Below are 27,146 nucleotides of genomic sequence, written 5' to 3'. Positions count from 1 at the left end.
TTGATGGGCTAAAGTCTAACTGGCACAGGGCTCGGGAATTAAAAGCTGGCCTCAACATTAAGAATGAATCACGTATAGAAATACAGTTTTGGTAGAGTTCTGTTCCAACTCTTGGGGATACAACACCAACTCCAGAAAGGCATCCTGGAGCCTGGCTTTATTCTGTGATGCCTCAGCTCCGGTTCGATTCAGAGAGAAGTTAACTAATAGCATTTAATTATAGCTACGTCAAAGGCTTGTGTCAAACGGTGTAGGTAAGCCAAAACGGAATAAAAGTCGACTAATACGCTTCTGAGACAACATTTATTAAACCTAGGGAAATATCTACATGTATTCTTAAGGTATTACAGGAACAGGAGACGTCATTTTCTTGCAGCAAATGACTTCCAAGCAGAAAATAGTAATCATGTAGAAGGGGAAAGCATTAACAGATACTTGATTGCGCTAAATAATCCTCTTTAAAAATTTCCCTGATTGTCATGACCTTTTCTTTTTCTCACTTCGGTGATCTGCATGGTATGAGGTACTAGTTGAAATGGGCGTAAAAACAAAATCAAAAAACCCCCAAGTCTTTTAGAATGACTTAAGTAAAAACAGATGACAGTTAGAAGATAGCTATGCTAGAACAACAGCATTCATTATTAAGGACATAATATACAGCAAGCTATATAGACCACTGGGGAGAACATGGGGAAGAGGGAGTATACATTTTTTCCAGTTGTTATGCTGTCTTCCAGAAAAAGAGTCACACGCACACGCTATGTTTGCAGTAATATTGACGCATGGAAAAAAAAGGGCCTGTAAAAATTTCAGCATTCAAAGAAAATGATTCCTTGGACACTGCACGCACACACACAAATCACCAACAGTCAACCTTTGTTGTTAATAGTAGCTTTCCTTGCACTTTTTTAATAAATATGAAAACTTTGAATTACGCCACATTCGTCAAACTGTTACAAAAAGAACGGAATAAACTATGTAGCTATATTTTATACAACTGAATGGATACGGCAAGGAAAATAAGTAAATCTATGTGTTAGGGTCCAAAAGTAAACATGCAATGTCTTTATTCATGTCATTTACTCATTCATGTCACTTCAAAACCAAATCCCGTTCTTTCTCCTGTAGTATCTGTGCCAGGTGCTTCAGGACAAGATGCAAGGACCTACCTGTAGCCTTCTGTGCTGGCTCTTGCTGTAGTTTGCAACAGTTCCATATTGGCCTAAATCGCCGTATATATGGCATTTGATATGATAAAAAACCCTCAGTCATCTTGATGTGTTTATAAACGTCTAGTCCCTCCCTGTGAATTTTGCCAAGCTGCTGGATTTGGGGGCTTCTGATAGCATTGTGTTCCACAGTTTAGTTACTATGGAGAGGTATTTTTCTGTCAGTGCTGGTTTTCACACCTTTAATTTAATTGAATATCATCTTGTTCCTGGGCGGTGAGGTGCAGAGACAGAAGCTTCTGAGTCACCTTCTTTATCTGATTTACTTTAACATATCCATCTCGTGAGTTTCTCGTCAGAAAGCAGCGCCTCCATCTTTTCTGTCCTTGGTCACACCGGGGGTTCTGTAGCCCCCTCAATCTCTTTTGTTCTCTTAATCCTTCTGCTTCTGCAGCACACTTCGTGCTGCGAGGTAGCAAGCGCCGTACAGGCTGGCTGCAGAGGGCTGCGTTGTTGCTTCATGTAACGGAATCGCAACTTTTGTCTTCTTTATTTGCTTATTTCTCATGCATCCTACCATCTTGCTAATGCTTTTTTCACAGCTGCACATTTTTCAGAGACTTCAGTAAAGTTTATTGTGAAGTGTCAGTGAAGTATGAGAAACGGTTAACTGATTAGAAAGAGATAGAATTTACTAAATATATTAAAGATAAAAGAGACTCAATAAACACTTTTGCTCCCAGAGTGGTTATAACATCGCAAAGAGGAAACATATAGTTTCACCTTGTGCTAAGGTTTTACTTTCTTTTCTTTTTCCTTTGTCTTCCTTGTACGTAAAATAAATCATCTGTGCAGAAAATGAACAGTAATGGTGTAAGTACTGAAAGCTCGTAATCCTACAGTAGGCAGTGGAAGGAGAGAGCTATCTGGAGGTAGAAGGTACCCTCAGGACTTATTACACGTACCTAGATTATTTACTTTTCTTTTAAGAAACCGCTAAAGTGTCATTATAGCTCACTTTACATTGATGTCATGCTCGATTTGTAGACATATTCTCATGTTATATTACAGAGAGAGGTGAAAAAGATGCCTGACAATTTCCTTATAATGACAGGAACGACGTCGGTTGCTAACTGTGGCTGCCCACTTCAGGTCTAGACCAAAGGCTTGGCAAACACAGGAGCGAAGAGAATCCAGGTACAATGTGAAAGCAGCATCTTATCGCAGCAAAATCTCCAGGCAGCGAGGCAGGATTTGGTATCATTAAGTGTTGCAATGGCCAAGGGAATGAGCTGTAATAGGCAAAAGTTACCGAATATTCGTATCCACCACATATGGTAAATGTATTCTAATATTGTTTTCATATGTTGCATCTAATCAAGTGTTTTTTTCCTGGGAAGGTATGGGAGTTGCAGGCTGGGAGTGGCGACGGTTTTCAACACTCATTCTTAGTAGGAGAAGTGTTTGGAAAAAGTTGGCCTATCCCATTGAAATGCCGAGAAGTTTCTAGGCAGGTGAGACGTCGAGGCACTCACGAGATTGTAAACTCTGATTCTGCGTTACTCAAACATTATAAGACTTCTGTTTATTAGGTACACTGCGGTCAAAATGCAGTTTTACATCTTTGAAAGCTTACATTCTGCTTTCCTACAGCACTACCTTAGCGCTACGCAAGAGCAGGCTCTTCCTGCCGGCTTATAAAGCCATTTTACCTACTGCAAACATGAAAACCCTTTGAAATAAACAGAGCCGCAAACGAGTTCTGCAGACGTTGGATTAGGTACAAAATGCTGCAGTTTGACGTGGTTACCCGTACGCCTGCATGAAGACCGCACAGGCCTCTCTTCAGTTTTGCTAGGAAACTCTTATCTACAAAAGCTTCCAAAAATCTCCATTACTGCTCAGAAAGTATCAGGACGGACTAGTAAAACTAGTGTTTTTTTCATAACTTGGCTGGAAACACCATAATGACTCTCAGCATGCAATAATATTTTCCCCTTGGAGTTTGGAGAGTAAGAGTTAAGAGAGCTCAAATCCTTTATTATTCTGGGCAGCCGTAAAGGAAAGTATTTTGTATTTGGTCGAGAGAAATTACTTAAGCGTGTATTATAAATTGAAAGTGTTCACAAAACCAAAGTGATCTAAATTGAAACTATCATAGTTGTTCACAAGCTTTAATTTGATCAAGGAGGGGGGGAAATTATTGCTTTTAAAAAAAAAAAGTATAACACCACACCCCCCCCCCTCCAGTTTACTGTCTTCGCACCCTTTTAGGAAACTGATTCTTGTACATTTTACTCCTAGAAAGTGAATCAAACCCTTGTTTAATTCATGTAGTGATGCAAATATTGCAGCTGCAGAGTTTTCTATCAGATTTCACTGGAACGGCTATTGGATTTATGTAAACTGTCAAGGGTTGTTAGGCTTTCTGGTTTTCGTAGTATTGGTAGCTGAGTTGTTGAAGCCTAGAGCTAAAGGGAACTTCTGCATGTAGCGATTGAGGCAACCTTCAAAAATGCTTATAGTCAAGAATAATGCAAAAACAGAGTAGGTAGAAGATATTATATAATATCAAGAATGTCAGAAACTTAGTATCTTATAGAAAGGGAGAGAAAATGAATATACAATTGATGGCTTAAATGCTCATTTACTGCTTTGATTTCTACACTTAAATCAAGCACGTATCTAAACACTGCTTTTACAGAGACTTAAGCACATGGGGATCTTCACTCACGTCAGAGGCCGAGAATGTTGTCTGTAGCCACAGAGCGAACATGCTGCATTCAGCATTTGCAAAAATGTAATGCTTTTCCTTCCAGCACAGAGCGATCCTGGAGCCGTACTTGTTCCATTTTCTTTTGATTCCTATAATGGGAAACACGACAACAATATTTACCTCCTGAACAAGACACAGCAAGTGGTAAGAGCAAACATCCACTCTGTCGGGTGGTGGCTACGAAAATACTGTCCTACCTGAAATACCAGTAATTTATGTTTTCTGGCTCAGTGTTAAATTTATCCTCATCCCAGGTGGAGAGGGTTTCATTCTTTCCTCTAGAGGCTGACAAGGTGATTTGCATTTCTTGTGCTTTGACTTTATCTCCTCTACAAACGAGCGGCAAATTTCAGCAGCTGGCATGGCTGTTACAGTCCTCCCATTGTTTACATTAAAAGGAAAGGAGAGAAGGAAGAGGAGGCTATCGGGGGGAAAAATAAAAGAAAAAACAAATTTGAAGCTGTAGGGAAAATAGTTATACTTTTTGAGTACAGCAACTGAAATGTATCATAAATGGGGTCAAATAAAAAATAAATGTAAAGAACAATGAGCACTTATTGTTCTGTGATTTTATGGTTTAACCTATCTGGCTTTTCCTGGGAAGAACCCCGTATGCCATGTTTATTACTAGTGACGGCTGTCATTTGTTGGTAGTCCCTCCCACATTGCTCGAGGCGATCAGATAAACAGGCCTGCTCACCTGCTATCCCCAGTTCTTACTTGTTTCCCTTTATGTCAGACCTCTCTTCTCTGAGCAGCACCCTCCAGTACTAAGTTAGGAAATTCAGCCAAGATTTGTGAAATCTTTATAGACAATGAAGTACTGACTCCTTGATATGTTATGTTCCTACTTTAAAATGCATACACTCATGAAGGGTGGGCATTTACCCTCTTAGATATCATGGTTATTTTCAGCCAGAAGCCTTTGTTGCTTTTCTGCAGAGAGATCCCTGAGTCGGGTAGGGGATGGCTACAGACGAGTTATCGCTATCTACCTTATCTGCCCACAGCAGAGGGAAAATGATAATGCTTAATATTTTTTTTTTCATGACCCATCATCAATCTGTGACTTTGAAAAATAAAAAGTTAAATTAATTATTCTGATATCGATTTCCCTTTGCCAGATTGTTAGACTATCCTATCCCTGCACAAAAACCCCCAAATACCGGTCTGGGTAAAACTTGGCAGAAAAAATGCATTGCCTCCACCGAATGACTCATTTATATTTCATTGTTCTAAGAGGTTTCCTCTGCAAATATTTAACAGATGATGTATATACCTGGATGAATATCGAAGCAGAAAACTTAAAAAACCTTGAGTGCTAACTCTCATGGTTCCTGATACAATAAACCTTTTTAATCAGAAAGGAATTAACAGCTCACTCGTAGCACAAGCTGATCAGACTTTTACAAATCGTGAGTAATTGCATAAATACTAACATCTGTCCAAATACTTGCCGTTAACAAAAAGCACAAATTAGTAAATACTTGCAAACAAAACTGCAGTAGAGGTTCACCTGTGTTCTTGCAAATGAGTCTTATTATTCACATCGATAGTATTAGGCACAAGTTCCATCATTTGAATCAAAATTCAAATATCAAATAAATAAATCGAAGTTGTGTCTCATGATGTAGAACAGAGGAGGTGTCTGTGTATTTCCTCCACGCTTCTAATACTTGACAGCAAAAACTGTAACTATTTATTGGCGGTTGCTTTCCATTTCAGCTGGTTCAGAGGGATGGGTGTGCTTCAAGCTTATCATTTACAAAGAGGATGAAGACGACTACAAAGTAAGTAGAGCCATAGTAGCTCACAAAGTAGTGACCCAGGAAGAGTTCCGTGTGGTAGTAGATACAAAATCCAAACATTAGACTTGTAAGCACGCGGGGCCCATCAAAATTAATTGCACTTGAGTGTAAGCTGTTGAAAAGCTAAATCTCTTCGGGGAGGGATTTGTGAAAGTGCAGTATTCTTCAGGGAACTATGCAAATCTGCATTGCAATAGCCTGTTTCCTGAGGTTTCCTTAGGGATCGCAGAGAATTTATAGGAAGGTTGTATTTTTTTGTAGTTATACCGCCTTTACCAGCTGCACAAAATTCCTTCTTGAATGACTGCGTTCCATAAAAGCAATTACAGAAAATTCTGGGATTCTTATTTTCATTTCCTTTAGTAGCTCTGCAGAGACAGAGTCTTTTTAATAAGCTGAGCGTGCACATGCAGTGATAGAGAATGCTACGAACAAGCCTGCATGTTTATCCTTTACACTGAGGATATTTGGAAAATGCTATTATGTGTCCATGCACGTTCTGTGCCACTCAATTGCAAGAATGTATGTCATTTTATAAGACATGTGAAAAAGAGCATCGAAAGATCGACTTGTGCGTGAGTTGGGTGGAATGCACAAAGGGAAATACTGGAAGCCTTGAGCGCAGTCTTTGAGGAGGGCCTGGATACCAAAGGCCATGCAGACCAGAGGTTTGATTTCTGCTCTTATCTTTTCTAGTGCTGCTGCTTGAGAATGCAGTACTCTTATCAACACAGAGAAAAAGGTCTCTTCTTTCAAAGGAACAGCACAATAAAAGCAAGCAAAACTTGACCTCGTTTATTGGTAGCACTGTTGAGATGAACTGCAGCTCTGACCCGTTTCTCCAGAGTTACCCTCGTCTGCTGTAACGATACCACTTTACTTTTTAAATCCTGGATTGCTGTACTTTGAGATTTAGAGAAGTTACTCTCTCTCTGGTTACAGACCTTGTTACTTCAGGGGCAAGCCAGCATGAGGAACGAATGAATGCACGTGACTGAGCCGAGACAAGGCATGTGCTGAAGTCATCATAATGAATTTGTGATTTTTATTTTTATAATTTATTTCTATAATTTTGTTAATTTATATACACTTTTATGTGCGTGCGTGTGTATATACAAAGAATGATCCACGCCAAGGTCATGTGGTGAGGGATTTGGGTTTTGTCATTTGTTTGGCAGACTGCGCTTTGCTGAGATATGATCAGCCTCTCTACGCAACATGGGAACGATAAATACAAAAGACTCTAAGAAATCAAGTTCTTACATATACAGAACCAAACCCCTTGGTGACAGAAGTTGAGGCCTTTAAGTCAATTTAATCCTTGCATAAATCAACGGAAGGGAAGTGAATTGCATTACATGAGGGTCTGGTATTTATAATCTGATTTTTTTTTTTTTATTAACAGTGTATCCAACCTTACAAAACAAACTTTTTCCCTGAGTTTCATATCTATCTGTGTCACCAAAATGAATAGAAAACTTGTTCTTCTGTTTTCCTCAAGTCAAAATTCCTTAGTAAATTTTCAATCTTCAAAACATGTAATTAATCTTGTTTGTTTGTTTGTTTTACCACTCAGGAGACTGTTAGCAGCGTTCACAGCAACACTGCGCTGGTAACACTGAATCAGGTTCTCACAAAGCACAGGATTAGCTCTAGACCTGAGTTTTCAAGGGAAAAAAAACCAAAACCAACAAAACCAACTCATATCTTTTCATTTACCCTCTGCTTTCCAGCAAGTTTTAAGCTTTGTCCCAAACCGTAACGCTGACGAAACACTTAACGCCCTGACTTTTAAACAATTGTACGCCAACTGCTATAAACATAACTCTCCAGTTTCCACAAGAACAGCACATATTCCATTCAGGCCTCTCATTTCATATAGGTTAGGCTTATTTTATTCAATCCTCTTACTTTTGTCTGCCTTCAGTTTAATGGAAAATCGTTCCCCATTTTGGTCACAGATCTGCTCTGTACAAGGTTATCACATAAAACGGTTGTCTGGGGCCCGTTTTTGCCCTGTTGCCTTTCATCCCTGGCAGTTAAGATGCTACAAGCACCATCCGCAGAATACATGAATTTTAAAGAGAGAAAGCCTTGCAGTGGTTGCAGAAGGCTGAGTTCAAGCAAGGATAGGAACGGAAACTATAACCTGAATTCCTCTTAATGAGGGGCCTCATTTGTGTTTTGATGCCTAGGTGAAGTCGATAAGTTTTGCCACGAGAGGAACAGTGCTCAATGCAGTTGTGAGGAAGACATTTGTGGCCCCATCCCCACAGGGCTGACACGTAGGCTAAGCATCTGCTAGCATCAGGTAAATATGCAGGGGAGAATACAAGTATTTGGAGAAGCATTAGGATAAGCTTTGGCCAAGGCAGCTGAGAAAGATGAAAAATGGTTGCTCTTATTTAAATTGCTTAAACAAATTTTAAATCTTTCCCTGTCCTTTTCCATCAAGATGGCAAAGAAGTGATTCAGATTCCGCTAATGGAAAGTTTTGGAACAGAATTGAACAGAAGATAGTGCCATGGTTTGCTCAAAAATGAGAACATTTTCATTACTCCCGAGGGGCATTAAGAACATGCAAAAGGTGGGTGCATTTGAAGTGACAAGAGAGCTTGGATATAAAAACGAGAGCATACACAAAAATCCCCAACACTAACTATAAGAATAAAACAAACATTTTCCTTGTTCTCTGAACAAAACAACTCAGAAAATACATCAGAAAAAGCAGATGAATAATCTATTCAGTCTTGGTTCTCATCTCCCCGGGGAATTTCGTGTACTCTCTGAATATTGTGGCTCGTCGCATAAGCAAAACATGCATTTCTTAGATGGGGCTTTTCTACCATTTTCTTCTTTTTGTCTATAAACAATTTTTGTTTTTGTGATAGCAAGATATAGACATTAAGATGTCTTCCAGTATATAATCAACTACATAGTTATGATGGTTCTTATCATAATCAATTACTTTGCTTCCCAATAAAATACGTAGTTACTTTCAAGGCCAAGACAATTTATAAATGCCCAGTATTTAACAATTACTCAACACATATTCAAGTAAAATTCCTAATAACATCAACAGAGATCTTGATAAAGACTTAAAATTGAAAAGTTTGTTATAAAGATCTCATGATAGATAACGGTTTCAATTAGAAAAAAACATACATTTAACCCTATCATCTAGTCGGACCAAGCCTTATCAGAGAATAAAACAGTCTGTGTTGTCAGTCGATCTGTAGATGCTGTTGACTCCAGCTGAACACGGTGTATTGCTCCTTGCACGTATTCCGAATAAAACCCAGGTATCGAAACAAAGGTTGTGGTGAAGGTTACAGCGACAGGAAACATCTTTTGAAATTTCAGTCCTTCAGAAGTATCACCCATGCCCAAATCAAGGAGGACTCAGTCTGAGCTAAACGTCACCCACCGTTTCGTGTCTCCTCGGGATACCACCAGCCATGGAATAATCCAATAGAGGCAGACAGACGGACAAAAATTTATGTACCCGTTTGTATAGATGTGATGTAAGTACTAATTATCTCTTGCATAATGCAATGTTTAAATATTAGGTAACGTTTCTAGAGCGTATATGAAATTCTGGATTATGAAGTGTATCCCATAGACATTTTTTCAGCTGTTTCTCTCATCTCTCTAGAACAGAACACTTCGCTGCAAGGAGATTGTAGCAATAGCAATTCCTTGCTAAGAAAAAATATAAACACATTTTATACGATGTAGCTTAATTTATTTTTCATTATTAAAAACTCAGAGTAACTCAACAATTGTATTTCGATATCACTACGTCTTAAAGACAAAAGCAGATGAACTGTATAAAGTAGTAAAGGGTTTGTCAATTTTGAATCAGAGTATGAAATTTGGAGCAAAATAGGGAAAAGAACTGCAATTAACATTTAAAACCTGACCAGTTCTATAGCCAAATGCTGATTAAAAACAAATATGTTTAAAATCTGAAGCATGTGTCCAGCTCTGCCCTCTTCTCACGTTTTCCCTGTTGGCTTAAATGGTAGATTTGGAAGAAGAGGAAAGAAAATTTCTCTTCACCATCTGTTATCTGACACTGGAAAAAAGTCATTGTTTGCCCAGTAATGAGAGAGTTTGCAGCATTTGGGCTACAAATCATTAGCCTCTAATTTGCAAAGCTGGTACATTTTTAAAGGCAAAACAGATAATGCCCTGTGTAGAAATGGCCACATCACCCAAGATACAGAGCCTCATCCAAGCATTAAAATACAAAACAGATGGAGGAAACCTTCCAAGGGAATATACATAGGGGGAAAAATAGCTGTGAAATATAAGGAAAGAAAACTCTGCCAAGCTCAACAGGACCATAGAAAGTGTTAATGACCCAAGGATTACCTCTTGCAAAACTAAACGAAAGACGCCACTGTGAAGAAAGGTGTTCTCCTAACAGAAACGTCTAATCTGAAAATAGCATAGATCAACACGGGATTATCCCCGAAAGATGAAATTGGAAAGTGTTTCCCATCCTAGTTACATCAACGTTCTAACGATCAAGTTTAGACAAAATATCCCAAAGCTGACTTGACAACTTCACAGAATAAGGAAAAAATAAGAAACAAACAGATGTTCTGTGTTGCGGGAGACTTCCTAATAATGAATCAGCTGCATTATTTAAGCAAAGGACAAAAAAAAAAAACAAAAAAGGACCATCTGAAGGTCATTAAATAGATCGCTGTTGTGCTAGGCATTGTGAAAAGACGGAGCATGAGACACTCCTGCCTGGAAGAGTTTAAGCTCTAAAGAGAAATTGGGCAGGAAAGCGGTAGAATGCCAAGTCAAGAACAGTGTCGTAGCAGTGAAACCGACGGGTGTTGGGGCTTATTCCCTCTGCTCCAGGGCAGCTTATCTGGGAAAGGATTACGCGATGCAATGGAAAGGAAACGAGAAAGGAAGGGAAGACGGGAACCACCGCAGAGGACTGAAGAGGAAGGGCTGTGGGAACCGCAAAGCAAGGCGGAAGGAAATAGCTGACCTTCCCGAGATGGCGAGGGTTCTGTCAGGGCTAGGGAGAGTTTGCTGAATGTCCAGAGTCCTGGCTTCTCTGGGGCTGCGGCTGCACCCGGGGCTGGGGCCTCTGCCTGGCTTCAGGCTCAGGCTTTCCCAGGGGAGGCGTGATGATGAGGAAGGCAGGTACTAGCTGCGTCCTACCTGGGGTGGATGGTGTCTTAATCCAGTGATGGTTACAGGGATTTGTGGTGCTATGATATATCAGAAGGTGATGGGTAGATGGATGGACAGAAGATGAAGATATATATAATCTTTTTTTTATAGCAGAAATAGAAAAGGTAGATCTCATTGACTGCAGTAGAATGTGATTTCAACAACTGCAAACAACATTTGGGTAAGAAATCTGTGAGTAACTTTTGTTGCTGTTTCTGCATTCTGTGTCATTTGCTCATTAACGTGCCCTGAGATTGGTGAAGAGGACAGGCTCTGCAGGTCACGCTTTAAAGCCTGCAAAGGTCCCCTCTAAATCCACACTTCCCACACACCTTAGGCACATGCGAACGTGTCTTGGTGTTCTTACGTGCTCCCCTATAGGGGTACAAACATACCCTCTTGCATTATTGGATTAGCAGATTGCTAATTGTCAGCACCTTCTAAAGAGAATTCCACAATGAAGAAACATTTGCATTACACAGACCACAGGAATTTCTGCATGTGTGAGCGTGAACCAGGCACCCTGAACGTAAGAGCGACTTGTGTCTTTCTGTTCTTGAACAAGAGAGGCGGTCTGTACGCTGCATGAGTGAAAACGGAATGTGTTTCTTCACCAGACATCCAAAGCGAGTCGAGTGGGAGGGGGGAGTACACAGATCTTTGCCCGCAGGGCTGCGTTAGGAAGGCACCAGGACTGACAGAGAAAATGGCTCTACAAGTGGGGCTCCGTTCTTCACGACAGTCACCTCATTCTCCCTGCGTGATAAAACACCCTGTAAAGGATTAGTTTTAGCTGTTTGGCTCTGGGCAGAGAAAATGTAGTGCGTAAGCTGTGTAAAGTCATAAATTGTTCAGAGCGGAGCTGCGCTTTGCTTAATCACAGTATCTTAACTGTCTCTTGCTCTGAGAGAATAATTTTCTATATCTTCTTTTTTTTTTTTTTTTTTTACTTTCTACCTTGGCTGTGGCTCTCCTCTCTCCTTCCTTACTACAGTTTTTATTTGTTTGCTCATGGGGGGAAAGCAATAGGTAAGAGAAGCCTAATTGAGGCAAGATTAATGCAGTTCCATTGAGAATAAGGAAAAGATTTATTCTCTCCCTCCCTTCCACAGATGTCTTGTTCGGGACTCAACCTCGCCTAACATATGTACCTTTATTCATTTACTTCCTTCGTGTCCTCTGGGAGAAGCCTATCTCCTGTGATTTATTGACTTGGCTGCCTTGTTTGTAGCCACGTTAATAGTAAGATGTATTGAACGCTCCCTTATTAGTCTTATTCTCAGATGCGAGTGAAGGGGGTTTATCTATGTTGAAAAATATGTACATTTGGCTTGCCACAACGAGGAGTAACTGTAAAGAAAATGTTGCAATTGGAGCCTCTGAGCTGGCAAGAAGTGTAAAGGTTTGAAAGAGTGGGATCTAGCAGAGCTGCTGAAATAAAGCATCAGGTCCAGAAGAAATGGGCAGCCTTGTGATCCTGCTCTATGATTTTCTTTCTCTTGTGAGCCCAAGGTGAGAGTCAGCTAACTTCAGCTAACGCTGACAAACATTCGGAAGTGATGGAGGAAGGAAATATTTATTTTAAATAACTGTTTGATGAGAGGCTGTGAGAGGAGATGGGGAGAATACAGGAGTCCAATTTAATTTATATATAATCGACTCAGGCAAGAGGAAGGAGCTCAGGCCAAGCACGGTGTGCGTTGCTTTCTTGCTAACCTTGTACTCGAGACCCTGGTACGTTGGAAGATCCTTTACAGTTCTTTCTGGAAAGGACAGCTTTGAAGGTCACGCCATGGCATCACTGGAAAATTTTACTCTGTCCAAGGGACAGACCCTTACATCAACCCAGAATAGGAGTGTCTTTACTCAGTGTCAGATTCAAAAACCTGCCGTTGACGTTAATAAGCTCGAAAGAGGCGCTGGGCCATTTTACCGGACAGCTGTAGTTACAGAAACTGTCTATATTTTTCTATATTCCAAATGACTTTTTCATTTTTACTTTTCAGAAGAGGAAGGCTGCTGTTCTTTGCTTTCTAATATGCAACCTACCCTTGGTATTTCACGACTTCTCACCTTGCCAAACAAAACTCCTGGAAAAAAAAAAAAAAGGTGCTTTTGGGGTGGTGTGAGTGATAGCTCCCGTTACTGCTTCCCAAACTGGTCTGAGACTGCCATGGACAGCGTAGGGACCGAGACTACATTTTAAAAGCTTTCAGCTTTTCAGCTCTGCTTGCCACATCCATATTTTTGTGCCCTTTGCTTCCCTTTCTTTAAAGTGCAAGTTTTCACTTACATTCACTGCTATCATGTTCTCCTCCTCCTGTTACATGGGTTACCCCGTGCTTGGGAACAAAGGATGTGCTGTTTAAAGGACCAGCCTGACTTCCAAGGAAACGAAAGTAGCAATATTTATCTTGCTTTATTATGACTTTCACTTCTTTCAAAGCTAGGCTACTTTTTAACCTGCAGTTTTCTTTTTCAGCCCAAGCTTGTGGGTTTTTTTTATTGAGTTCTCAATTGTCCGTCACTTTCTCCAGTGGAATTCTTTTTCTCACATCTCAATTTGCATAAAATTGTTTTTGGCTTGTAAAACTGTCTCTGAAACACCAACTAAAACATACCGTTATTCGGTGTTGGAAATGGCTTTTTGAGTTTGGGGACTCTTCTATAATTTGTAGAAATCCTAAGGCTCTTTCAGTAGTAGAGGCCTGAGGCTGCCATCAGACTACAGACGGGTACTTACTCCTACTCCTTGTGCCCAAGAGTGTTCTTGTAGCGGAAACTAATGATGAATTCCTCTTTGTGCTTCAGTTTGTAGAGCTTTGTTCAAGATGGTAAGTGTCCAGTTCGTCATCATCTCAGGACATGATGACCTACATTTTTTATAGGGTACTGATGCTACTTCCCTCCTGATTCTGGCTCCAGCCAGTGATTTGACAGTTCATTTGTAAAGAACAAAACCAGACAAAACCCCCCAACCCCACCAGATGCAAGTGATGCTAGCTAAAATGGATGCACGCTAACTAATACAAAATTCCAACTGTTTGTATGTATCCGCTACAATAGATTTAAAGTTCGTCTTCAGTTTTGCTAAGTGATTCCTTGATATTTTTCCTGCCGTCCTGACTCTTGCTACGGGATTTTCACTCTCTTTTCTGTTTCTACTTTTCCATTCTGTCTTGGCTTAAGGGTCTCCTTTCCAGTGTACCCCTGGTTCACCCTAGCATGAAAACTATCCCAGACGCCTCAAAACTTTTTACAGAGCCAATGGTGCGCTTATGGATATTCTCTTTTCCTGGGGGATGGGGAGGATTTCTAATAGGATCCTTTAAATATGCTTTTTTTCAATGTTCTTCTGAGCTATCTGAAACTTTATTGGGTAATTATGAGGCCATAAATGCCGTTGAGCACTATTATCGATACAGATTTACCTGTTAGCTCCAGAAACGTAACTCTCCTATGCATTGACCACATGTCCTTGTTCAAGGAAGACCATTCATACTCCTGCTGGTTTATTTTTTACTGCAGAATGTAAAATGAATCTCAGATCATTGTAAGACAGGTTAAACTCTCTCAGACTGGGATGCTCGGCAGTCCATGGCTGCACGTTATAGATCTCTGCACTCCAATCCTCCAGGTCAATCTTCTGAGGGAGTTTCTGCACCGCCTAAAACCAAGCCAAGAAAGCAAACTCGCCCTGTGCATCTCTGAATTCCCTTCAAAACTCCTATTAGTCTGTTTGCTACGGACTAATTTTCTATCATTTGTTTGATTCCCCACATGAGCGCACTGATCACATTTAATACTTTTTGGGGAAAGCAAATGAGATGGCAATTTGGGAGCTATTTCTGAACAATGGTGTTCGTTTTAAATAAGAAAATTCTGCTGCTGCAAGGAATTAGCGATTGTTTTCAGCTCATGAATAATCAGTAGCGTTTGAAAATTATTTCCACTGATCCATTTCCAAATAACAAAGCGGCATTTCTCCTCTCAGTCTGAGATCAATGCAGAGAATTTATCTTAATCTTTCCTAAACCATCCAACCCCCAAAACTAATAGTCGCAATCAGGCAGTTGGCAGGTCACAAATACCGGCCCTGGGGGGGGTTGTCATGACTGTGAGTAAGCAATTTTACTGCTCGACAGATCGCCAAGAGACGTTTTAACCTTAGCAATTATTTTTCTCAAGGTCAATGACATCATGAAAGGAGCCAGAAACTTATTTCTTTGGACAATTATAAGCAGAGGTTGTTCTTGTCTTTGATATTTACAGGGTCCCAACCACCAAGAGGCTCGCTGCAAGAGGTTATATGGGTCTCCAGAGCATCTCCGGAGCAAGTTCGGGAAAGTTCCAAAATAGCAATAATCCATGATTTCATTGTGCGCGGCTGATGGTTCTTCCTGAAAGAAAATCTCACATGTTTGGCAAGTACCTTTGTGACAAAGAGATAGCAAGGGTTGTAAATCCCTGAACAGCTATTATTGCACAACCAAACCGTGTAACTCATATATATCTCCCCTGGAAATACAGTAATACGCTGCTAAAGTCAGAAAAAAATGGGATTTGGGGCTGCAGTATTTCATTACGTGCTGTACAGCAGAAACTTGAGACTATTTTTAAGAAATTATTAGGAAATATATCAGTAAGGTATATATCAGTGTATATATGTGCAATATATATACAGTGAAGTGGTCTACTAGTTCACTAAGTGGAAAAAACCACTATCATAGAACGGTTTAGGTTGGAAGGGACCTTTAGAGGTCCTCTAGTCCAACCACTATGTATTTCTGCTAAACAAAATGGGGGACAGAAACACAAGTGTTTCCCACAGAAACAATTTCTTTCTGCCTATCACTGTTCAGGAGTGAAAGGAGAACACAGGTAAGAGGGAAGACTTTGATGAATCAAAAATCTGGTCTACTCTCCTCCTGCCACAGTCCAAACTCGCTTTTCTTTCATGCAGATGGGGGAGTCTCCTCCTTCGGACTAAATCCCCATTGCATTTTGGCTGTCTCTTGTTGGATGTCTGAGCATCTAGTTTCCTTCATCACTCAGAAACAACCACTTGGAGGTAGGCTTTATCTTATTCAGGTGATGGTTGTATGGGATTTGTGGTGCTAGAATTTATCAGAATAGATATAGATAGAAACACATTCTTATATTTTCAGCAGAAAGAGAGAAGGGCTGGTGAGATGTGTCCCCCCCCAAATGATAATAACAAGATTTAGACACGTAATTGTAAGTAATACATAGAATTTGACTTTACCATATTAGAGAAAATCAAATCTGAACAGCTGCCAGGGGAAGATTCAAGGATGACAGAGAAAAGGAAAACCTATTTCTGATCAGAGGCTGAAAACAAAGGCTGAAAGAGGATGCAGTTTCACTCTCAGCACAGAAGTGGCATTAACTGCATCTGGGGACAGGCTTAATGGAAATTAAAGGACAACATTGGAACAGAACAAATGGCTCCAAGCGGAAAATGGATATGTATAGGCTGGATATTAAGCAAAGTTTTCTAACCGTTAATGTTGTATTGGCATGGAGCAGAATTGTAATCTGATTAGCAGAGTAAGATGAGAGGAGAAGCTTGGCCATATGAAAGACTAAAATGGCCCAGAAGCATCCTTCTAGTCCTATACGTTCAACTCCTGCATGAGGCACACCTAGAACAAAGAGGAGGCCTGTAGGCAGGCTTACCTGCGAAGGAATAGGACAAGAAAAAATGGAAAGAAACCCAAGTAACTCATAAATTTCTTGCTGAGACTTCCTGTTTCGTCAAAAGTTGTCACCCACATTGCAGTTTCATACATTCAGTCCATTCTTTTCATTTTTCCAAATCTGATCACAAAGAACCAAACTAGCAAACACTCAGTTAAGCGAGCGCATTTCTAAGTTAATTAAAGACGGGAGAGCAAGCAGATACAGACGGTTGTTGATGGCATGAAACAGAACCACTTTTGTTCCACGCGCTTTGCTCTCACCAGCCTGTTTCCTGATTTCCCTCTCAGAGGCCATTAATTTCGTAGCATTATGACTCGTCTTGTACATTTGTGCATTTTAGGTGGCAAGCAATCTTTTTGGATTAGGCTGCTGTAGGTTATCATAATTTATTAAAGCTGTTCAGTGTTTTTTAGAGATAATCCTTTTATTCTTTTTTTCTAAAAAATATATTTGAAAAAATCTATCAAGAATACTTGGATGACTCTTTGCTGAGAAAACTTGTATGAATCTTTGCAATGAACATAAAACTCATAAACTGAAAATAGTCCTTTATACAAATATATAATGACCTTATAAACATGTTTTTCTGTACAGCAGTACCCTCAGTGTTTCTTCAATTATTTCCTATTTTTTAGCAAGAAAGACTAAACCTTTTCCTGTCTCAAAAGGAAACAGAGACCAGTTTTTTTACACTGTTTGGGTTTTTTTTTTACTATTTTTAAATCATTTTTATTTTTTTAACTAAAAACGTTGGTCACAAGCTTAATATGCCAATCATCTCTTGGCTTCAGATCTTTTAGGGGTTATCTGTTTCCTACCTGATTATCCTTGCAGATTGCATACCTTCGCATTACTTATCAACTGGATTATTGTCTCTGATCCAGGATTTCCTATGGGACCCCATTCATTCCCTACCACTATCTTTCTAAATGAGCTCTTTCAGTTTTAATGATGTCCAGGTAGTTTTCAAGCTCTCAGCAGATAACCTCTCCAGAAGGCTTGGCTGGAAAGGCGGCAGTTAATCACAGGCAGGGCTGAACCCAGGCTCCCCTAAAAAGGCAGCTTCTCTGTGATAAACTCCTTACCTGCTGGCAACATTTAAATTCTCTGGTCACAGCTATTAAAGCCAGAAGAAATCACTAAATCACCGTGCCTGACTCCCTCCATCAAACAGACCGTTACGTTTCATGCAGTCACCTCTGAACCAAGCCTAGCAACTCGGATACGATGAAAATATGCTTTCCTTCTACAGACACACACGAGTTAATTCCCTCACGAGTCGTTCGGTTATGAAATGTATTCATCCACCTTAGTAAAAAACATCTGAAAGGCAAAGCAAAGGTGCTGTACTGAAAAACATTAGGGACTAATATACAACCCTCCCTGTTAAGGACAACACACTATGAGACAGTGCCTACATCTCAAGCAAAGCTCTTTCCTTCTCATTATTAGCAGGTGTCTTTTTCACACCAGAAACTTGTAATGTTTCTGCGAGCTTCCCAAAATGTGCATAATTGGTAAAGCCAGCACTGCTACTGGTACTTGGTGGTTTTAATCTTGAGTAAACCTCGAAAATGACTGCAGCGAGGGCAGAGAACTGCACAGAACTGTTTTGCTTTAATCATCTATGGAAGATCTTTTCCTCAAGCCAGAGGTTTCAAGGTCAAATAGGTGTCTTCTTATTTTTCAGCTGAGATTGAGAAGGTGATAAAAGAAAGGATACAACTTGAGTCCCATCTCCACACGCTGAAGTAAAGAAGCAATCTTACATCATGGATAAACTTACTGGTTTACAGCTGATGGGTGAGTTTATTCATAAGCTATCGTTGTTCACGCTTCCAGAGATGTTAAATTATAAATGCAGATGAGGGCTGTACTTTAACGCCCAGGAGCAGCCTTTCTAAACCCTTTGCGGGGCTGCTGAACTAAACACAAAGCTTTTATCTCTTGGAATCTCTTGGGGCATATTAATCCTTCACTTGCAGGTTTGTCAGATGAAAAGCAGCTTGAATGGTTTGATATTTTTTTGATTGTGTCTGAAATACTGTTGGTGCTGTACACAAAACACGTAAAGCTAGCATCAGGATGCCAAAAAGCTGATGTGATGCCTCTTAATTTGCAAGATACCCAGCTGACCTGGCGCTCAGAAAAGCGATGGTTGAGGCTGAGGAACAGCCCATCGCTTGCAGTTCCCACTAACAAGCCCATTAGTGATGGCTGGCAAACAAAACCACTGTGGAATAAGAAATGAGTTTGTCTGGGAGGGTGAGCCAGACAATTATATGCATATACATGTGGGCTACTAGTGTGTTTTACCAAACGTAACACTGGCTAAAGTCACCTTCGTATCAACAGCTCAGTAAACTGCCGACTGAACTATTTGTGAGTGCTTTGAATGGCTTCCTTCGAGGAGACGTTTTCTAAGACACAACGTAGCTCTCTGTGAACGGGAAGATTTCACGTTATCCCCTCGCTTTCTTCCCGTCCCCTCTCGACTATTTGTATATGCAGTATATAATGTGTACTGTTACCAAAGTCAAGCTGTGCGTGAGGTTTGGGGACAGCACTGGGCTTGGCTCTGTGCTCCGACGCCTGCATGGCTTTTCCTCACTGTGAGAGACAAAATACGGGCTGGACAGGACGACGGTTTGACGCAGCAGGGCATTTCTTATGCTTTTATGCTAGTTTGATCCTACAAATCCTTACTTTATAAAGCAATGTTCTCCCATATAAGTAGCTTTGAGCACTCAGGCGATAGATGATTCATTATCTGAGCATCAGATCCACATTTTCTATAAAACAAAATGGGTCACTGTAATTTTTTCTGGTAAGTCTTTCACTCGACAGATCTACACCAAAGGTGAATTTGCTTCACTGGGTTTAAGAGGGAAGCCTGCTTTTCTATGTCAAGTACTTTGCCAGCCATTTTTAAAGCTTATCATACTCAGGTATTCTACACAAAAATGACACTGATTTTTTTTCAACAAAACGGGAGAACAGCAGCCTAATTTAATGCAATCCCTGCAATATCTCTTTTGAAACACAGACAGGATTCTGAGTTGTTCAGATTGTTCCAGTTCTGAACAGCTTAGTGAGTTTTGAAAATCTATTACTCAAATCTTTCTTTGCTTTTAACTTAGTTTTCACTCCCTTTTTACATGAAATTTGTCAAAAAGAAGGCAACATCTTTTAAAGTATTTCTAGAAGGAAAACTTGACCGCTGTTTTCTACCTAGTTCTGAAGTCAGGAAGACAAATAGGAACAGCGGGCAAGAAGTCAAGCCCTGGAGCAGCGTTTAGTTCTGTTCTGTAAGCAGGCAGAGAGGTAATTTTGTGCTACAAGGAAGCTTTACTCCATTAGATACTGAAAGATACCATTCCATTAATGGCAACATCAGATTTTCAGACAGCCATTTGTACATTTGTTCATTTTCACACGTTGGAGTAGTTCCACCCTCAGTGTGAAAGTACAAAAAGTGCTGAAAACTCATCTTAAGCCTAACCATTTTCTTCTCCACTTTCCCACGAGCAACCCAAAAGAGCCATAGCTTCTTTCAGGCAGAGTTAGCCACAAATGTGAAGGGTGAAGGGACCACATATTCACCACCATTGTATGCAAGTCGCTTGGGACCCTTGTGTATTCTGCAGGTATATACATGTGTAAGAAAGGGGAAAATACATAACGAATCTCATTGAAATGAGTCACTAATACGTGAACATACAAAATTAATACATTGTCAGGATAGCAAGAAAAATACAAGAACAATGTCATTAAACTCCTGCAGAACACTAGAGACTACGTAGGGACATAAAAGAGTTCACATTTCACATTTTCCTATTTCAGTTTTACATTTTACATTGGTTATTAACTTTAAATAGTTTACAGTAAGAGAGAGGAAAGCAATAAGATGGACAGGAGGAAGAAATGAAATGACAGACTGAAGAAAAAACCTCGTTAGTGATTTACACTGGTTCGATACGCCCATGAAAGAATGTGCGTGTTCTTTTTGTGTTTTAACTAACTCACTCTGGAAGTGAGTGCTGACTCTGGAAATCTCTCCTTCTGTCTTTTTCCCGGGGGGGACACATATCTGTAGGTCAAGTAAAGAGGTTCTGAAGAACTACATCAACAAGGAGGCAACGCAGAAACCGAAACCTGACCCAACATTCACTCATGCCCGTTAATTATGCAATTCATTTTGTACCGATGTAAGTAGATCCTTAATTGTGAAGTAACTTGTGCCTAGGGAAAAGGAGTGGAAGAGACTGTTACGTCCCTGTAGACAGCAGCTGATGATACAGTGAAGAGATGGAGAGCATGAGAGATGCAAAACCTCAAACAGTCTGAAATTCAGGAGCAGCGGAGATACCCGGGGAGAGGAGAATACGGACCTCAGGAGAAGAAATTATTTTAGAAGCATGTATATATCTGAATTTGACCCATATTTATATCTGACGGGACATTGGACATAAAAGGAAATTTCTGTGATGAGGAGTGGAAGGTGGTCATCAGGCCACGGAAAAATCTCTTCACGAATTCATTACTTCCATGTTGGATTTCAGGAACAGAGGAATGTAAGAACAAACTAACTCATATGCTGCAACTCTTAAAGTAGCTTTTTTTAAAAAAGAGAAATAATATCTCTCCTTTTTTAAAAAAAAAAAGTCTTGCACAGAGAGTTATGAAAAGTTCTGGATCAGATTCTGTGGTCAGCAGCTCAAGCAGCTTAATATGGTCAAAATATGATCAAAACTCCAGGTGAGATTTTTCGAAAGAGAGTTCAGATTCCTCCGTGTATGTGTGTGTGCTCGAGTGGCTGCAGCATGACAAACACCCAACCAGCAATGGCTAGCGTTATGAAACGGCTGAAATGGAGGATAATGACAACCTTCTTCGGGGCAGAACTCCAGCTGAACCACAGTGAAACATCACCGTCACTGCAGAATTAATTACACTGTGCCGGTCATTGTAAACGTGACACTTAATACCGAATTATAGATGCTATTCGAAAGAATAGTATCCTGGCTTTAGACTACCTTGGTCTGAGCTCTGCCTCTGGTAGCCTTCTGTATGAGATGCACATAAGATATATATGTATATACGAGGCTGGCAACAACAGTCCACCGGGTGTGAACATCTCCCATGAGTCCGGCAAGGCAAACAGCATTTGAACAGGCAGCAGCCCAGCAACTAACAAACAGGACGTTACTCTGCATCTCATAAATCTCCGTGAAGTTCATTTATTCTCTTCTGCGAATGAATAACTATATGCGAAGCCTCTTCTTGCCAGTTATTGTAGCACTACACAAAGCGATTTAGATGTGGAAGCTGCTATTAATAGCAGCGAACAAGCTACTAATTGGATTGTTATGTAATGGCATTGTTGTGAAACCGACTTTGGGTTTGACACCTTCTGTTTTCTAAAAACAACATTAAAAACCCTAAACAAATCCATGATTAGCAGTACGTACCATGAAACAAAGAATAAATAATTACCAATCTCTCAAAAATCAAATAGGATTAAAAAGGGGAGAAAAAAAAATCCATTTTTTCTGTATTCTAATAGAAATGAGGTGGAAGTGAATCATTCAAGAGATCTGCTGTTCAAAGGGATACTTTAAAGTAAATTTCTTTAATACCTGCCCTGCGAATACTGACAAAGAATTCAGTGTCCTGTTTCTGCAACTTGTGAAATCTCAGAAAGATTTTTTTCTAGCAAAAAAAAATGGGCTTTGAATGAGTACAAACAGAATATTTAGGGAGGAAGAGTGACCAGGAAAGATCTCTGTGACACGCGCTGATGTAAATCACGTGCTAGGATTAGGCACGGATCTCTACTTTTGTAAATGACAATACAGATGTACCTGTGCAATTTGACATTTTTTAAGCAACTTAAAAAAAAAAAAAAAAGGAAAAAGAAGAGAGAAATAAATGGGGATGGCATTTTTGTTCCCTGCCATACAGAAGGAGAGAAAATTGCACTCCATTAAGAGAGAAGCTTTTATCTGGGGTGGCCCTTTGCAGTGCCTCTATTCTTGGTTGTTCTGGAGGCCGGAGAATCACTAATGCAACGTACAGAACCAGGAACTCCTCTTCCTCATGAAACCTAACTACCGTCCTCTAGTGAGGTTATTTTCCTTTTGATACATCAAACGCAGCAGCATACAGAGCCTGTAAGAAGCAGGATCCCTCCAGAGGTTTCTAGTTATATGTATGCAATAGTATTTGAAGGCATGAAAATTCTTGGTCAACACTGCACAGCTCTAATGCCTCTTGGTTTAATCTTTGACCTTGAAATTACCTCTCAACACGCACAGTGCCAGCAACTGTTGTTTGATCAGCGTTATCTATAACCTTTTGTTGCCGAGGTAAATTAAGGCTGTCACTCCAGAACTGCTTCCTTAATGAAGGAGCCCGGGATTCTCACACAAGCAATCCAATGAACGCTTCAGCTGTCTGTCTACAAACACACATCCTCAAGCCCGTGCAGAGAGATACATGAAGTTGCTTCCAATTGAGTCACCTCTTAAACTTCAGGAAGTTATGAGAGCGGTAGCAGCAGCGTGGGAGGAAAGCAGGGTGCAGTGGCAGCATCGTGACCCGCACGTAAAGGAATTTAGCCCCTGACACAGAGAGGGGGTACAGCAGCATGCGCTGTCCTGCAGGAGCGAGGCACAGCCTGCGTACACACGCCATCACATGGATCGCCTCTGTCATCTGCGGCAGTCTTGCAGCTGGTAGGATATTTTGGGTTATGCTCCTTTTGATTGCTTTTTATCTGGCAATGGACACTACTCAGCCACGCTGACTCCATGTTATTTTCCGCTCCCTGTCATTTTACACTGTCTAGGTGATGATAAAAACCCTGGTTTACCCAGTACAGTACATTAGGAAGGGTTTATATCAATAAAGGAAAACTCTACTTCAGTTCCTTCATTGTTAAAGCACCCAGAGGAAGCAGCCAAAGGGCTTACAGAGATTTGATGTCCCAGCACCACAGTCATTGCAGCAAGCATGCCTAAAAAGCCATGATAACTTAGGATTCAGCAACTGTTGAAAGGAACAGGACATTATAGAAAGCAACCAGGAATTTGGGTGGTCCAGATGTCTTCCACATGTATTCGGTTAATTATCAAGAACTAGAATATCTTACGCATTATATGTGTGTGTACACATATAAGTCAGTATGCATAAATAAATATATATATATATTCAGACTATTAACCTCATTAGGATATTTCAGAATCACAACGTGGCAAATAATACCAGAATCTTCTCCAAAAATAAAGTATTGGCATGCTTTCCTACTCCTACACATCAGATGAAATGAGTTTTCTCTTATCTCTTCACTAGCAGCATAGTCTGCCTGTATTGTTACTGCTCTTCTGCAATCTCACTTGCACGAGGAGGAGGAAGGATACAGCAGCTCCCCCGAGTAGTAACGCTATTTCATGTTTCTGTAGTGGTAGTACCAGAGGGTTCCAACAAGACACAAACTTGCTTTGTCACCCATTTCACTGCAGGACAGAGTTCATCAGACCTACAAAGTTCATTCACGGTCCTATGGTTTCTTAATTATTGATTATCCTGAATTTATACTGGTATGAATTTATACTTTTAGAATATTTTTAAATACTATCTAAATCCTTAAATGCTGTTTACATTTTAAATACCTTAAAAATAGCCAGAAGTTACCTTTAAATGATGTTTTAATATGGGAGATTTTTTCCTAGGTCTGATGTCACTTTTTTCCCCCTGCAATCCTGTTTTTTTCCCCCCTTTGCACGGCCTACCTGCAGTGATAGACCCTCCAGTTGCAACCTGCTCGCTGTATATACTGCTGATTGCTGTCCTTCCCAGGGTATGGCAACCCAAGCTTTTTCGTTGGTGAGTGCATGTAATTATTGTCTATCTATTGCCTATTAATATCTGTTACCATTTCCTGCTGGGTTTATTTACACTTCATTTCACATGTCGGTCTTATTTCAATTGATTTCTGGCTGATTTTCTATTATTGGTCGGTCATATTTTAATTGATATCTGGCTGATAATTGGTTTATGCTGATGGCCAAAATTAATGAGAGAAGTGAGTGGACCAGTAATTTCCAGTGATAATTTTGCAGTCAGACTACTTGCTCGCACGAAGAAGTAGTTTGTTTGTGACACCACTTTGATGCTATTTTGGGAACCCAGCTATCAGAGTGTTAAAACCCCAGACTCTTCCTGGCCCTTCTGGTATTGTCGTTCACAGGAAGAAACACTTAGCTAGGTCGTGACTACAGCATGGCTAAGGCTGGGAGAGAAAAGCCTTTCACGGTGATTAAGCTATTTAGGTGCTCGTTTCTCCTTTGTGGTACTTAGCCGTGGAAGGTGGAATCACAGAGGGAAAATACGAGCTGAAGGAAAGATGGTTTTCCAATGGAGAAACCGAGAAGCTACGTCTCTGCAGGATACCATCCAGGAAATAACTTTTGTTTTGTTTTGTTTTCCTCAGGATTTTACCAGGTTTTGTTTTTGTTGGTTTTGTTGGTTTTTTTGTTTTGTTTTGTTTTGTTTTTTAAGTAAATGGAAAGACCTCCCTGCAATTGTGAATCAGAAAGATTCTCCAGACAGAAGTCAGGATGGGGAAGGAGCTTACCTATAGCTTGTGCCATCTGGAGGAGACCGTACTGAATATTCACGTATCGTGAGGGTAGAAATCAGACTGGACACGAGTAATTCCTGTTGACCTTAAACTGCCACGCTCCTGCAGTACAGACTGCGGCTTTCACTGCACTTCTGGTACTGTTCTATGCCAATAACCAGCACTATGAGGTGTGGTAAAATGTCTTCAGGGGAAACAAAAAAACACAAAAGAAATAGAAAAAAGATAGTTGATTAAATCTGGTGATTAATGTGTTAAATCAGTATTTACAGCCAAAACAACTAGTAAAGGTATACATAAAGCACAAATGAAAACATTGCATATGTCTAATCATTGCTTGGGGTATGAATCACACTATATTTCACAATAATCACTAGAAAAATATTTACTTGAGCCAAAGCTTAGGTCAGGAGATGAATCTCATTCAGCAGGTTTCTATGCCCTGTATTGGCCATCAATTTTGCTTGAAATAAAAATTATAGTAGCACATCCATCATACCTCACAGTTCCAAGTGAAAAGACTAGTGCTCCAAGCATGAAAAATTCCTTCTGGTTACTTCTACACGTTACTTAGTGCTAATACATTGCAAGGAAGATAGTGGTGTAAAGCTGATCAAGACCCAGGCTGAGTTAAAAGTTCCTCCCGGTAACACAGCACTTCCGAAAGCTAATTGCAACGCCTTTGTTTGCTAGAATCTCGGAAACAATGGGGTGTCCATCCCACCCGAACCTGACTCATCTGGTCAGATGCCCCACTGTGAAATGCCTCTCCATTTCAGCAAGGGGACGGTGAAGGACCCAAGTGTAAGCAAGAAGCAAGCGCTCTGCTCTTTAACGTACACCTGGAGAGAAGGTAGGCAGAGAACTGACAGGACCATCTTTAATTTGCACAGTAAACAGAGAACGGTAAAGATCATTACAGTAGCCTTTTGTACCATAAAAGCAGGGAGAACAAATATCGTCTTACATACAACTGAAACACAGCGGTCACATTCACAGCTGTGCCCTTATCAAGATCTTCCGCGCTACAACAATAAATGTTCTGTGGAGCTCGAGATAACATGGTAAAGGAAAATGTTGGGAACTGCTGGCACTCTTGCAAGTGATCACAACAAAAACAAAGGAAAAGGGGTTTCTTGTATTACGGATTTACATTTTGCAAAGTAACTCCACTTGAAAAGGAAACCGAAACTTCCCTTATTCAAGTAGTTTTGTTCCGGTGAGCTGATTTAGACCATTTGCACGTCATTCAAGGAATCATTTTTACTTGATGTTTTTTGGCCAGTAAAGGAGAATACATATGCTGCTCTGAGTGTTCCGAGCTATGCCGAGTGCAGTGTGTGAAGATGTAAGAAATGGCATTCTGACAAAGTTAAACTAGCCTCCAGGCTAGCTGTTTGGAAGTTGTACATATCTTTATTCTTATTTCCTTTCATTTTTCTCTTACTTTTAGCACTCCCTGCTGTCTAGGTCACGAAATCAGCTACTGCATTTCTCTTCTACTTATATTTAAAGCCTCCGCAAGTCTTAGAACTGTGTTTTTCTCAAAAGTCAGCCTTCTTCCCAGCCAACACTCTCTCAACACTAGCCTCTGCACTGTTTTTTTCAGGATCTTCCCCTTTGCTGACCAAATCTTTTCTCCCCTCTTCCATTCAATCTGTCCAAACTATTGCCATCAAAATATTCCCCTTTTCTCACCACTGTGAGAATGTTCCCCTACTTCAGAAACCTCAACGCTGATTTATTTCCCCCTTAGAATTCAAGCCTGCCTCTTTTCTCAGCTCTGATTAACTCCATTACTGCTTCGTTCCAACCTCACCTCC

At 40.3% G+C, this 27,146-nt stretch overlaps 3 long non-coding RNA genes across 3 annotated transcripts; 2 read left to right on the top strand and 1 right to left on the bottom strand.

Moving 5' to 3' along the window:
* Window positions 1-285: 285 nt before the first annotated feature.
* Window positions 286-25,475, bottom strand: LOC142055996 (uncharacterized). Its single transcript, XR_012660158.1, has 4 exons — window positions 25,318-25,475; window positions 4,143-4,366; window positions 3,904-4,034; window positions 286-2,461 (listed from the first exon to the last, which is right to left on the bottom strand). It is a non-coding gene; the product is annotated as an uncharacterized LOC142055996 (long non-coding RNA).
* LOC142055994 (uncharacterized) lies at window positions 3,989-7,293 on the top strand. Its single transcript, XR_012660156.1, has 3 exons — window positions 3,989-4,089; window positions 5,671-5,735; window positions 6,450-7,293. It is a non-coding gene; the product is annotated as an uncharacterized LOC142055994 (long non-coding RNA).
* On the top strand, window positions 15,228-22,573 carry LOC142055995 (uncharacterized). The gene is made up of 4 exons (XR_012660157.1): window positions 15,228-15,379; window positions 15,919-16,026; window positions 18,370-18,482; window positions 20,776-22,573. It is a non-coding gene; the product is annotated as an uncharacterized LOC142055995 (long non-coding RNA).
* Window positions 25,476-27,146: the final 1,671 nt, after the last annotated feature.

This window comes from Phalacrocorax aristotelis, chromosome 4 (assembly GCF_949628215.1).
Source record: "Phalacrocorax aristotelis chromosome 4, bGulAri2.1, whole genome shotgun sequence".
Taxonomy (NCBI): Eukaryota; Metazoa; Chordata; class Aves; order Suliformes; family Phalacrocoracidae; genus Phalacrocorax; species Phalacrocorax aristotelis.
The sequence above is the reverse complement of the archived record's forward strand: the minus strand, read 5'-3'. Positions and strand labels throughout refer to the sequence as shown.